Source organism: Parasteatoda tepidariorum, chromosome 9 (genome assembly GCF_043381705.1).
Source record: "Parasteatoda tepidariorum isolate YZ-2023 chromosome 9, CAS_Ptep_4.0, whole genome shotgun sequence".
NCBI classification, from domain to species: domain Eukaryota; kingdom Metazoa; phylum Arthropoda; class Arachnida; order Araneae; family Theridiidae; genus Parasteatoda; species Parasteatoda tepidariorum.
The window spans coordinates 83449985-83463070 of NC_092212.1; the positions used below are offsets into that span (position 1 = coordinate 83449985).

The 13086-nt window shown below is 33.0% G+C and overlaps 1 protein-coding gene across 1 annotated transcript in view; it reads right to left on the reverse strand.

The window, feature by feature from the left end:
* LOC107444201 (chymotrypsin-like protease CTRL-1) overlaps positions 1-12845 on the reverse strand; it is a gene marked incomplete in the record, with an annotated part of 39369 nt that extends 26524 nt beyond the window's left edge. Inside the window, 1 exon segment of the mRNA XM_071184830.1 lies at positions 12796-12845.
* Between the last annotated feature and the right edge of the window lie 241 nt (positions 12846-13086).

Here is a 13086-nt window from a genome sequence, read left to right on the forward strand (position 1 = left end):
GTGGACCTTATCTACTTATGCATAATTACTTATTATTTAATAATAAGGTATTTAAATTTCAATATTAATATATTTTTCATAAAACTATTGTTACACAATGTACTATTACTTTAATAAATGCTTAAAATCATAAAATAAATGTACAAACACAGTATCTAATAGAGTTTTATTTTAATTAATAGAAAATTACTTTTGTGGGGGTCGATGGAGATTTCGAAAAATTATATAGGGGTCGATGATCAAAAAAGTTTGGTGACCCCTGACCTAAGTGATTCTCTGCGCAAAAATGAGAACAAGAATGAAATGGCTATTTCCTCGGCGCGTGATGAAAACCACCTCCCCCACTAATGATCCTTTAAAACATCTTATGTGGGTGTTACGTATTTTTCTTCGAATTACACATATTTTATTTAGCGTTAACAGATACCAAAATCATGTCTACGTAATATTTGAACAGTCGCCTTATTAGGTAAATAAAACTGTTTCCACTTTTAGAACTAGAAATTTTCACTTAAAATTATTAACATGCCGTGGTAGATAAAATATCTCATTTTTCATCCCAAAATCGGCGAAATTAATCATAATTCAGCCATTTTATATTTCCTTATACGACGCTGCGATCACTAGCATTAGAAAATTTAATGAATATTACGAAATAGCTCATAGAAGATAGTAAAACGTTGAAAGATAGTCTGAAAATAATATGACTTTCGTGCGGATAGAAGGGAAGGACATATTGATTTGCTTATTTTGTTAACAAAGAGGAATCTAAAATCGTCAAAAAATTAAATTACTTCTACAAAAGTCAAGCCTAGCAGTGGACTAATCAGTTCCCAGTAGAACACTGAAGACAAGCACTGACTACTGTCAGTAAGCGGGTAGGTGACTACTCTGATCAGATTGCGTAGGGACCGAGAGCGCGCGGTATCGGTCCTCGTTAAACTGTTCTTCCGTAAAGTGCTGGAATTTGAGAGTAGGTCGTCGAGCTACCAAAGCAGGGGAGCCATCCCCTCTGCCGAGGATCAAAATTGCGATGGTATGTTTTCGGATCATCATTAGGGATGTTTCCAAGACCGTCGCTAATAGCTCCTTGTGCAGCTCTAGTGTGACGTAAATGAAGTGCCTACCTTCCTAAATCTACATCGTAATGACATTTTTCGTATTTTCCACCACTGCACATCTTAGTGGCTCGAACGTAGTGACATTATTATTATTTTCCTCCACTGCGCAGTTTATGTTCGTTACGTCGGACTACAAAATTGATCCACCCTGAGGCTTTTCTCCTCTTGAAGGTGTTGGTTAAGTCCTCATTAAACTGTTCTACCGTAAAGGGCTCGACTTCGCGCGCAGGTCATTGGGCTAGCAAAGAAGGGGAGCTATCCCCTCTGCAGAGGATCAAAACTGCGATGGCATGTCTTCGGTTCATCCTCAGGGTACATCCATGTCATTCTTCGGATCATACTTGTTTTCCAGACCGTTGCCAATAGCCCATTTGTGCAGATCTAGTACGACGTAAATAAAATACCTACCTATTAATAAAAATCAAAGAACAAAGTCACGACTTCTTTACGTGAGCATGGCACGTGGTATGTGATTTGCTTATTTCTGCTAGCAAAGTCTGAAACTGCCAAAAACAAGCTTACGTAATATTTGATCGATCCCTAAAGGAAGAATCAGAATATTTATCCTAAAAATGAAAAATTCAGTATTTTTCCTTTACGCTTGAAAAGAGAATTTTTGCTATTCTAGTTTTACCTTTAAATAACAGATTTGGAGAATTCTATTTGCATAACCTTTGAGATTCCGACAAGTGTTTTGATTAGAAATAGCCGCGTTTTCCTCTCTCTGTGGACAATGTCACCATTTGACACGGTTGAATAAGAGAATCTCCATGGAAAGTGGGCGAATATTAACATTTAGGTGAGGGAATGGTCTGAGAATTCCTTTTATTGAGACTATTGTGAACGCAATAGTCTCCTTATAAAAAAAGTAAATAAATAAATAAACAGTGTTTGACACTGTTTATTTATTTAATTTTTTTTTTACTGCGGACACCGAAACAAACCAGTTAAATTGAAAAAAAAAGTTATAAAACTTTTTTTAAAAATGGATTAAAGAATTCTATTTTTGTCAGAAAATTTCCTAATATATCGGGAAATTTTTGGGTATCATTAGGAAGAAAAACAAATTCTTTCAGGTCCAAAAATAATAATAATAAGAAGAAGAATTAATAAATAAATAAATAAAACAGAACAAAATAAAATAAAAAATAGTTGTTATAGACAAATTATTTTTTTTTAAAAACAAAATTTGAATTCCTGAATTAGAAGTTAGCGTTTTTTTACATTTTAAAACAGAATTAAATTCGAAATGTGATATTAAATGATATAATATACTTTGACATTTTTTTCCTGGATACTGGTACTGGCGATAGGATAAATATCAACCAATTGTTGTATTCAATAATAATAAGAAATATATGACAAGAAATTTTATTTGTTAAGGCGGCTTAAATGACAGTTCAAACAGGGAACGGTTTTATCTATCTTTCATTATTTATTAAATATTTTTTTTTAATTTTAAAATTTTCAATTGTTGTTGTTGTAGTTAATATACGTCGCACTAGAGCTGCACATTGGGCTATTGGCGACGGTCTGGGAAACAACCCTGAGGATGATCCGAAGACATGCCATCACAATTTTGATCCTCTGCAGAGGAGATGGCACCCCGCTTCGGTAGCCCGACGACCTGCACTCGAAGTCAAGCACTTTACGGTAGAACAGTTTAACGAGGACCAATACCGCACACCCTCGGTCCATACGCAGACTGAATCCAGTGATGCTTGTCTTCGGTGATCTGGTGTAAAAATTTCAATTTAGATGTTAGAGTCACGGTGGCTCAGGGGAGAGCGCGATCGCCTGTCGATGAGGTGCACCGGGTTCGAATCCCAGCAATGACTGGTCGATACGAATTCCACACCTGGCTCGCATTGACGACAGTGCTGACGTAAAATAACTTCAGCGGTAGACGGATCATGGGTTCTCCTAGAAAAGAAAAGGCACCAGCAAGGGTTACCATAAACAAGAAATTTGATCCTTTTGTAGTCCAAACTTAATGACATCTTTCGTATTTTACACCACTGCGCAGTTTATGTTCGTTGCGTCGGACTACTAAATTGATCCGTGGTCAGGCCTTCTTTCTATTAGGAGGTGTTGGTTTGAATTCCTCTTGCCGTCCAGCTAATAGTGGGAGGTTTTCCTCAACATGTAACGCAAATGAGTGCTAGTTCTATCAAAAAGTCCTCCACGACAACAAATTTCTCCCAATTCTTGATGCAGGAGTTCCCTTGTCTTCTGGATAGGCTTCAAAATTGCAAGGCTACGGCGTTGATCGTTAGTAGTCGAAAACCCCAAAAATTGGGTTGAGTGTTCAACGACGGTTATAAAATAAAATATAAATGTTACATCTAATTTAATTCTCTCCCTCTTTGTTAGATTTGACATCAAATAAAGCACGAGCTTATAAAATAAAGATCTTGAGAGGGAAAAATATGCTACCCCACATTAAGATAGAGACACTTTTTTTTTAGTTTCATTTTTATAAAAATTTCTCAAGAAAAACTTCGAGGATTAATTTTTAACTTCAAAGATCATGTGATTTCTCATAATTATCGAAACTATTCAGAAGTTTGAGAGACAGGCAATAAATTGCGAACGAAAACAAGTATTCTGAACACCCTAGGCCAAAAATTATACATTTTTATAAAAGAACTAATCTTTTTGTGTTATGTTTTGTGGCTAATAACTTTAAAGATATTCAATAAATTAAAAAAAAAGTTGGAGCAATTTTTAACTAATTACGAAAGTTATGAGTTTTTAACGTAGTTCTTCTATTTACTGCGCAAGCATAAGAAAAAAAATTAAAATTTTTTTCCCCTTCAGAATTTATGAAATGATTCGTATTTGGTAACTAATGGAAAAAGTTAGGTTTGAATATATATTTTTTTTTCCAATGCCCCACCTGCGTTAATACCCGCCAATTCAGGCACTTACAGGGCGATTTTGTTGAGCTCTCCTTCAGGGGCACCATATTAGGTGGGCCAACATATCTCCCACAGTGAGGACAGATAGTACAGAGAAGGAAAGAACGTCCATGCCTTGCCCGGGATTCGAACCCAGAACCTTTCTGATGCAAGGACAGTTCCCTACACAGGCCGGTGGGCGGTTTGTTACTTAGCTTCGGTTTGTTAGTTAAAAGCTACTTAGTTTCTAGAAACTAATTTAAGTAGCTTTTGTAACTTTTAAAATGATAAAGGGTTTTCACCCAAATTTAATTTTTTATCATAAGAAAAAATTTAATAACAAATAATACTTCACAAATTTTCCTTATAAAAGAAAACATACTTTTATAAGGGATGATTCCCCACAATGCTGATGCCATTTATAATGAAACTTGCTTACAATCTGTGGACAACTCCCGTATCATTTAGAGCAGGGCTGCCCAACTGCAAAGAGTCCACGGGCCAGAATTCCGGTCACTGATCACTTGGCGGGCCGCAGTTTGAAAAAGTTGAACAATAACCTCTTATACAATAACAAATAATATTTTAATTATGAATTATAAAACAATGGAACAGAAGGATTATAAAACAATTTGCCTACATTTTAATGGGAAAATTGAGGACGATCAGCCTGAATAAGAAGTTGGCGGGCCGCTAGTTGGACAGCCCTGATTTAGAGCTTTCTTTTTAGTTACAAAAACTACTCAGAAAATTTTGAGAAGTTCTTCAAATTTTCAAGATATTCAGTTCAGACTTTATTCATTAATTATTAAATACGATTCAATAATAATTCATTAATTATTAAATACGATAAAAAAAATTTTTTTTTCTTTAAAAAAATTTTTTTTTACGCATGCGCAGTATGAAAGCACTACCTTAAGTGCTCATACCTTGCGCAATTTTTCAAATTTTTTTTTCTCTCCACATTTTAAGGTGGTAATTTTGATTCTTCAGTGTGGATCTAACCGATCCCCAAAACGGTTACGGTTATTCCCAAAATTACAGCTTTAGGCATCGGGGAAATAAACAACGAAGATCTGATACATGCAAGAGGGCGCTACAGTGGGTAAAAGCCCACTGCAGTGTTGCCAGATCGGGTTTACAAGTAGCGGATTAGGCTACTTTTAAAAGTCCCCGCTACTTTTTGGGTCACTCGTTTTTTTCCGAACGATACAAATCTTAAAAATGCGTTACAGAAAGAATTTTCTTTTCTAATTTTTTTTTCTGTTGTAGACATTTCTGCCTTACACAAAATACAGAATTACGTAATTAAGTTAATAATCTGTTTGGCAAGAGCAGTTTACTCTGGATATGTATTTTAAATCACTAAACTCTCGATATCTCAAAGTTGGAAGGACGCTAAAAAAAATTCGTGATAGCGAGTTTTCGAGATAACAAGTTCAGAACTTAATAAGTACAAAAAAAAAATATTCTAAAATATTACTCTAAGAAGTAGAGTCATGGAACATAACAATGACTATAAGTTTAGAAACAACAATAATAATTTTATTTTTAAAAGTAAGACAAAAATAATTATGCATTAAATAGAAAAGAATTGGTTTACAATAAACTTACAGTGTGATTTTTCTGAAGAAAAAAAATGCAATTTCTATTTCGAAAAAATTTCGACATAGGAATTCAAATTAACATTAGGTGGATATGTAATGCCAAGGGGAAAAATATTTTTTTTGACATAAAAAGGTTTTCGAGATATTGAGAGTGTACTGTAGTTGTTCAAAATGAATAAAAAGAAAAATATGTCTATTTTATTTTTTTAAGTCCTTTAATAGCCGTTTCAAAATATGTGTAGCTCATTATAACGATGATTTCATCGGCTATCATGAATTATCGTTGTAATGAACATTTACTGTCAAAACTGCCCGTCTAGCTATTTCAACGTTAAATATGTGTAGCTCATTATAACGATGATTTCACCCGTTTTTATGAATTGTCGATGTAATGAACTTTCACAGTCAAAACTGATCACCTAGCTATTTCAACGCTAAATACGAGAAGCTCATTATTACGATAATTTCACCAGCTTTTATGAATTGTCGTTGTGACGTACTTTCACTGTCAAAACTGATCATCTAGCTATTTCAACGCTAAATACGAGAAGCTCATTATTATGATAATTTCACCCACTTTTATGAATTGTCGTTGTAATGAACTTTCACTGTCAAAACTGCTCATCTAGCTATTTCAACACTAAATACGAGAAGCTCATTATTATGATAATTTCACCCACTTTTATGAATTGTCGTTGTAATGTACTTTCACTGTCAAAACTGCTCATCTCTATATCTGTTATTTTTAACAACCGAGGTTTTCAATTCACGAAAACATGCTTAACAACTCGACATCATTTAAAATACAAGTATGTTTTGAATGGCTCTTCAGTGTCTGTTGAACTTATACAAGGTTGATCACAAAGGGCATTGAATAAAGGGAAGACAACTCTTTCTGGTGGGATATTAAAGTATAAGATGTACTTTTGGAGTCTATCGAGCGTTGCAAATCGAATGAAGGTTGATTTTGCGAAGGTTTATTCCCCGTATAATAAAAGCATTGTTTCCTAGTAGGTGAAGGTCTCTCTTATTATCAGAGGGAAATTATTCCGCTAATAATAATGTAGTACCCCCCGTTAGAAAAAAAAACGCGAGACTTCATTATTATGTCTTTTAAAAATTTCTAAGGTTTTTCTCTTCTCTTCTTAAACCTTAGGTTTAGAAAAGTGAAAAACTAAAAATAACGATAAAGGAAGAGCCACCCTATTAAACTGTCATTGAACATTATTCATGGAAATTAAACAGTCAAAACTGAATAAAATTACTTAGACAAAAAATAGATATAAATAACAACAAATTATTCCGCTAATAATAATGCAGTACCCCGAAAAAAAACAGAGCATGAGATTTCTTTATTATATCTTTCTTTAATAAAAATTTTTAAGTTTTTTCCCTGATCTTCGTAAATCCTAGGTTTGGGGAAGTGGAAAATTAAAAAGAATAATAAAAGAAGAGCCACCACATTAAACTGTTATTGAACATTATTCATGTAAATTAAACTGTCAAAAATGAATGAATTACTTCGATAAAAAGTATATATAAATAATAACAAATGAAGAGTAATATAGAAACATGTATCAGGGTGCACAGCCAGGTTTTTCACCAAAAAATAAGCACCCTTTAAGTACTTTTCAAACACTCAAATAAACATTTTTAATCACTTTCGAAAAAAAAAATCATAATTAGGATTTGCGCAATGATAAAAATTATTATTTTTCTATCGTTTAAAGTTCTTATTTTATGAATCAATAAAATTCAAAATCATTTTCAAAAACCTTACATAATCATGATAAAATAACTACTTTTTGATAAATATTGCAGAGAAAATGGTGAATTTTTTGTAATTTAAAATGACAATCGACTCGGAAAAAAATAAAAAATAATCTCTTTTCAAAAGATAGAAAATTAAGCACTATTTACAAACCCCGAATAAAAAAAGCACCTTTAAGGGCTTTAAAAAAACGTAAATAAAAAATAAGCACCTTTAAGAAGCACTTTATAAAAACGCTACGCACCCTGTGTATGTTTCTGCGCATCCAAATCTACAAAATGATAATTAAACGTTTTAAGTATTTTAAGTAGAGAGTTTTATAATATCACAAACTGATCGAGAGAAAATTAAGTTTACACTATTCCCAGTGAGCATGTGCAATGGCATCGTTGCACACACGTGACCTGCAGTTATCCCAATCTTTAACTTCTTATAATTTAGATTTCTTCAGCAGATGAAAAAAAGAAGAATAAGGATTGAATTTTTCAGTATTTAATGAGGAATAGCATTATTATAATTTTTTTTGGTTAACTGTTTTTTACATTAGGAGTTGATTAAAAAATAATTAACCTCTTTTTGGATTTAACATTAATGAAAAAAACCCACCAAACATTAAAAATTTATTTATTATTTTTAAGATTAAATATACCGGGTAATTTCAACTACCATTGTCAGACTACGTTCAAGACATTTTAAAGGAATGTTAAATATCCTCTGATGGTCAAAGAGGTTGCAATACTTGTCCTCACTGTCCTGAAATCAAACTCTCCAGGTCATATTTTTAATTGTCTTTCTCAACAACATAGACCCTAGCCCCGTAGACTATCAACCGCTTTATTCGCCAAGAGTCTTTGACATTGCAAGGACTATTCTGGACGCGTTCGGCGCTATTTGATTCCTCTGCACTATTTGGACGAGACAACAACAAACAAGATTAAATATATTTTAAGATAAAAATATATCTTTTAAAATAATCTAAAATAAAACATTCCTCAAAATAATAATTATAAGCTACTTAACAATTGAAAAATTTCCATCGGATATATTATTGCTTAATTTAGTGTCTCAAATCATTTATTTAGATTAAAGCATTAACCAGCTCAGTATTAACGTAAAATCTAAGCATTTAAAACTCAGCAGTAAAGTTTCTTATTTTATTTATTTTTTTAAAATAAAATTTCGTAAGTAGACTTTAATTAGTAATAACAATAATCATTGGATAAATATTGCGACTTTTTTTAGTTTCAGTTTTAAACGACTATTATGATACAACTTTTACCATTCACTTCATTGCTTTACACGTAGAGAGGGTGAATCCTGAGCCCCCCCACAAAGGAGAAAAAGCCCCGTCTCACTATACGAAACCAAAACAGATCACTGACTGCAATGCTGATAGGTGGGAAAAACCCCAATAAAATTACCGAAATTTAAACATCAATATCTGAGTAACAGAAATCTTTGAGCCCCTTCATTACCTCTCGGCGCAGGGGTGATTGCGAGCCCAAGTCAAAATTCCGGAAAATTTCTTGAGTGGAAAAAAAAAAAAAAAAGTTTAAATTGAAAAATTAGAAAAAAATTTAAACAAGGTTTTTTTCCCCTTTTTCTCAATATTTCTTAGTTTACTTAAAATATATTTAAAATTTTACACATACCTATGATGACCTGAAGAAGTAATTAAAATTTACAAATATGTCTTTCTTTCTTGAGTTTATGATTATAACAACTATTTACTGATAAAAAATGAATATTAATCATGAACATAGGCTTATAAAATATCTCTCTGGCTCTCCTTTACAAACAAATAAAATAAACAGTGTTTTTGAGCCCCACTTTCGAAAATTTGATTTCCGGAAACTTCTGTGATCAATGATTTTTTGAAACGTCTGGACCTTCTATCTCTGTTAGCGAAAATTCCGGAAATCCGGATTTTTTCCGGAGAACAATCAGCCCTGCTCTCGTCATCTAGGGTGAAGACCGGTTCTATGTTTTGATCTTTCCCTCTCTTCCTCTTCTCAGTTGTATAGTTTGTCTACTGTAAGAACTCCCCCCTTCACAGAGGCAGTCTACTGCTATGGAAACAAGAATAGCGCATTTCAGGGAGAGTAGCTTTTTTTTCACTCTAGGGCTAACACAATAGACAGAAGAAAAAGAGTCCCTTGCTCTCGCCGACCCGAGACCCCACACCCCTACTTGAAATAGTTATACCTCGTTACCACAGTCACCACCACTGGTCTAGAGAAATGGCTAGGGGAGTTCTTACTTTAGACAAACTATACGGTGAGCAAAAAGAGAAGGGAAATAAACCGGATAACTCTTAATAACTTTTGATCTAATGATCGGATCTTCATGTACGAGGGGGTGATCACATATATGCTAATTAACAATTGCAGACGATAATTTAAGTTACGAAATGGGAAGCAAAAACGTATGAATGAACATAACCTTTTTTTCGACGAATTCGGATTTCTGACTCCAAAATATAGGAGATAGCTGTAATCTTGGCAATAAGGCCCCAATAGTTTGGTCAGGAAAGCGCTCCAAAGTTTAGACCTCTTAATATTAATTTTACTTTTTGCGTATTTCGCTATATTTCGAAAACTTTTTAAATGAATTTAAAAATCTTTGCCCATAATTGGNGGTTCTATGTTTTGATCTTTCCCTCTCTTCTCAGTTGTATAGTTTGTCTACTGTAAGAACTCCCCCCTTCACAGAGGCCGTCTACTGCTATGGAAACAAGAATAGCGCATTTCAGGGAGAGTAACCTTTTCACTCTAGGGCTAACACGATTGACAGAAGAAAAAGAGTCCCTTGCTCTCGCCGACCCGAGACCCCACACCCCTACTTGAAATAGTTACACCTCGTTACCACAGTCACCGCCACTGGTCTAGACAAATGGCTAGGGGAGTTCTTACTTTAGACAAACTATACGGTGAGGAAAAAGAGAAGAAAAAAAAAAACGGACCCCTCTTAATAACTTTTAATCTAATGATCGGATCTTCACGTTCCAGGACTTAATCTTAATGTACGAGGGGGTGATCACATATATGCTAATTAATAATTGCAGACGATAATTTAAGTTACGAAATGGGAAGCAAAAACGTATGAATGAACATACCCTTTTTTCGACGAATTCGGATTTCTGACTCCAAAATATAGGAGATAGCTGTAATCTTGGAAATATGGTCCCAATAGTTTGGTCAGGAAAGCGCTCCAAAGTTTGGACCCCTCAATATTAATTTTACTTTTTGGGTATTTCGCTACATTTCGAAAACTTTTTAAATGAATTTAAAAATCTTTGCCCATAATTATAAAATTTGTTTATCGAAAGATAATTCCATGAAAAAATTTTTTTTAGTAAATTGCTGTATTTAACAATGGTCGAAACAAATTTGAATTGTAAGGTATACAATTTCTTGCATCATTTTAAAGAATATAATTTTGTTTGGCAAAATACAAAATTTCAGCAAAATCGGTTGAATAGTTCCTGAGAATTTTTTCAAAAAACTCAGATATTTAAAATTCGATAATGTGCCCGGTATTCCCATTGCTAATGTTTTTTTCTTCTTCTAAACTATCCTAATCAGATATTAAAATATCAATGAATAAATTAATATTATATCTGGTATTCACCTCACTTTTTATGTTATACCGGCCAACTCTTTTCAAAAACGTTTTTTACAAGAACTATAATATTTGAAGTTATATTGTAGACAATTCATTTTTCACCATCGTCTAAAACACAAAAAGATTAAGAGCTAGTCTACCATAAGTATTTATTTAAATGTAATGATACTTAAAATTAGATTAAATCGAATTTGTTAAAACAGAAATCAAGCATGAATGCTGCAACAGCATTCAATTATCTTCCGGAAGATTTGGCAGCTATGCTACTTGATTGTCGGCATTCTTTGATTTCGGTCCTAAACATAGCTGCCAGCATGGATAAAAAAAAATCCAGTAGATTTTACGAAATAATATAAATTTCATGATAATTGTTGCAGAATGTACTAAACATTGTACACAAAGGGAATTTTTGAGATTTTTATAGTCATCGAAATAGGAAAACTGCAATATTTTCCAGTTATGATAGACATTAAACATATTTGAAATGTTACGTATTATGTTTATTCATAATTTCGACTATTAACAGGCATTTAATTCATCAAAGATAGCTGAAAAATATTTTTTTTAAAAATTAATTTAAAAAGAGTTCTGAATGAAAGTAAACTGAAAAGTTTAGAAGAAAAAAAGAGTTTTGAACTGATTTCTTTAAATGAGGTTTGCTTTATCATGTATCAGTAATACTTATTTAAATATTCAAGTACGCAAGCAATAATCTATACAAAAATTCTATTTCAATAGGGATTTTTCTAAAATGTACAAAACCAGAAGAATTTTAATTAAAGTAATAGACCGGGAGAAACTGGCGTCATCCAGTAGTCTACTGGAAAATCTAGTAGAGTTGGCAGCTATAAATAAAATATTTAAGCTTTTATTTATCATTTACAAGACATTTATTGTTTTTAATATAGTCTGTAGAAACTGTGAAAAAAAATTATAACTCGCGATTCTCGATCATTTTTACTTGCAGAAATATTTAAATTAAACAATAAATAAAGTAAATAATTCGTAATTTATTTTATTATGCATTAATTTATTACACCAAGGTACAACATGGTGTTGTACCGTAAATGTTACGTCTTGGCTGAAAGATAACACCGCCTTTTAAGACATGTATTGATTAAATTTGGATATTCATGTAATTAAATTTTTTTTGGATATTCATTCAATTAAAATTGTCTTTTTTTGAAAATTTTTTTTATGTGCATTGTAGCCAACTCTTTGGGTTTACTAGAGTGAGTTTACTTTTAAATATTTTTGCTTCCAACGGCCCCCACCCCCCGATTGAGGCAGTAGGGCAGATTTGTTAGCCACTCTTTCAAAGGCACTATATTATGCGACCAACGTTGCTTCCATAGTAAGGACAGATAATGAAAGAAATTCATGCCTCTTCCGGTGTTTGAACCCAGGACCTTTCTGATCTGAGGTCAGCTCCATGACCACCTACACAGCCCGGTCGGCTTAGTTTCAAATATAAAGTGTCTGATATTTTATTCATGATTTGATGAACTTGATAAAAAATTACCATTATTATATCTAATTAAATCGACGATACGTCACGTCACGTGAAGCAATTATCAGAACTCTGAAGAAATGCTCTTCAAAAAGTGCAAAAGTTAGAAGTTACGACTGTGTTTATCTAACAAGATAAGAATTTAATTATTAATTTAAGCTAATTTAACGCATTCTGATGTATTTCCATTAGTGGGTCGAAGTTGTTTTTTGCCCGAACTTACCGCAATACTATAAGGATATGATTAATGTAAAANGTGGCCCTTCACTCACTTATGAAAAACACACAGTTTTCACTTCGGAGTGAAATGATGTGTTAAAAAAGTAAACGGCGTGTTCTCTTCAGTAGGTCATACTCATGATCGTCTGCTGTTTCACCCCCATTCGAGAAAACGACTATCTGATGTGTTGAGTCCACGAGCTGACAGCACTGCCCTCTGGCTTTTCTTCCAGGAAGTGAAAATGTTCGATTATTATTTTTTTTTTACCTAATTACTCTCGATTTCTGAATAATCCAATCAATTCATATATGTCTCATTTTTCATTGTTTAAAG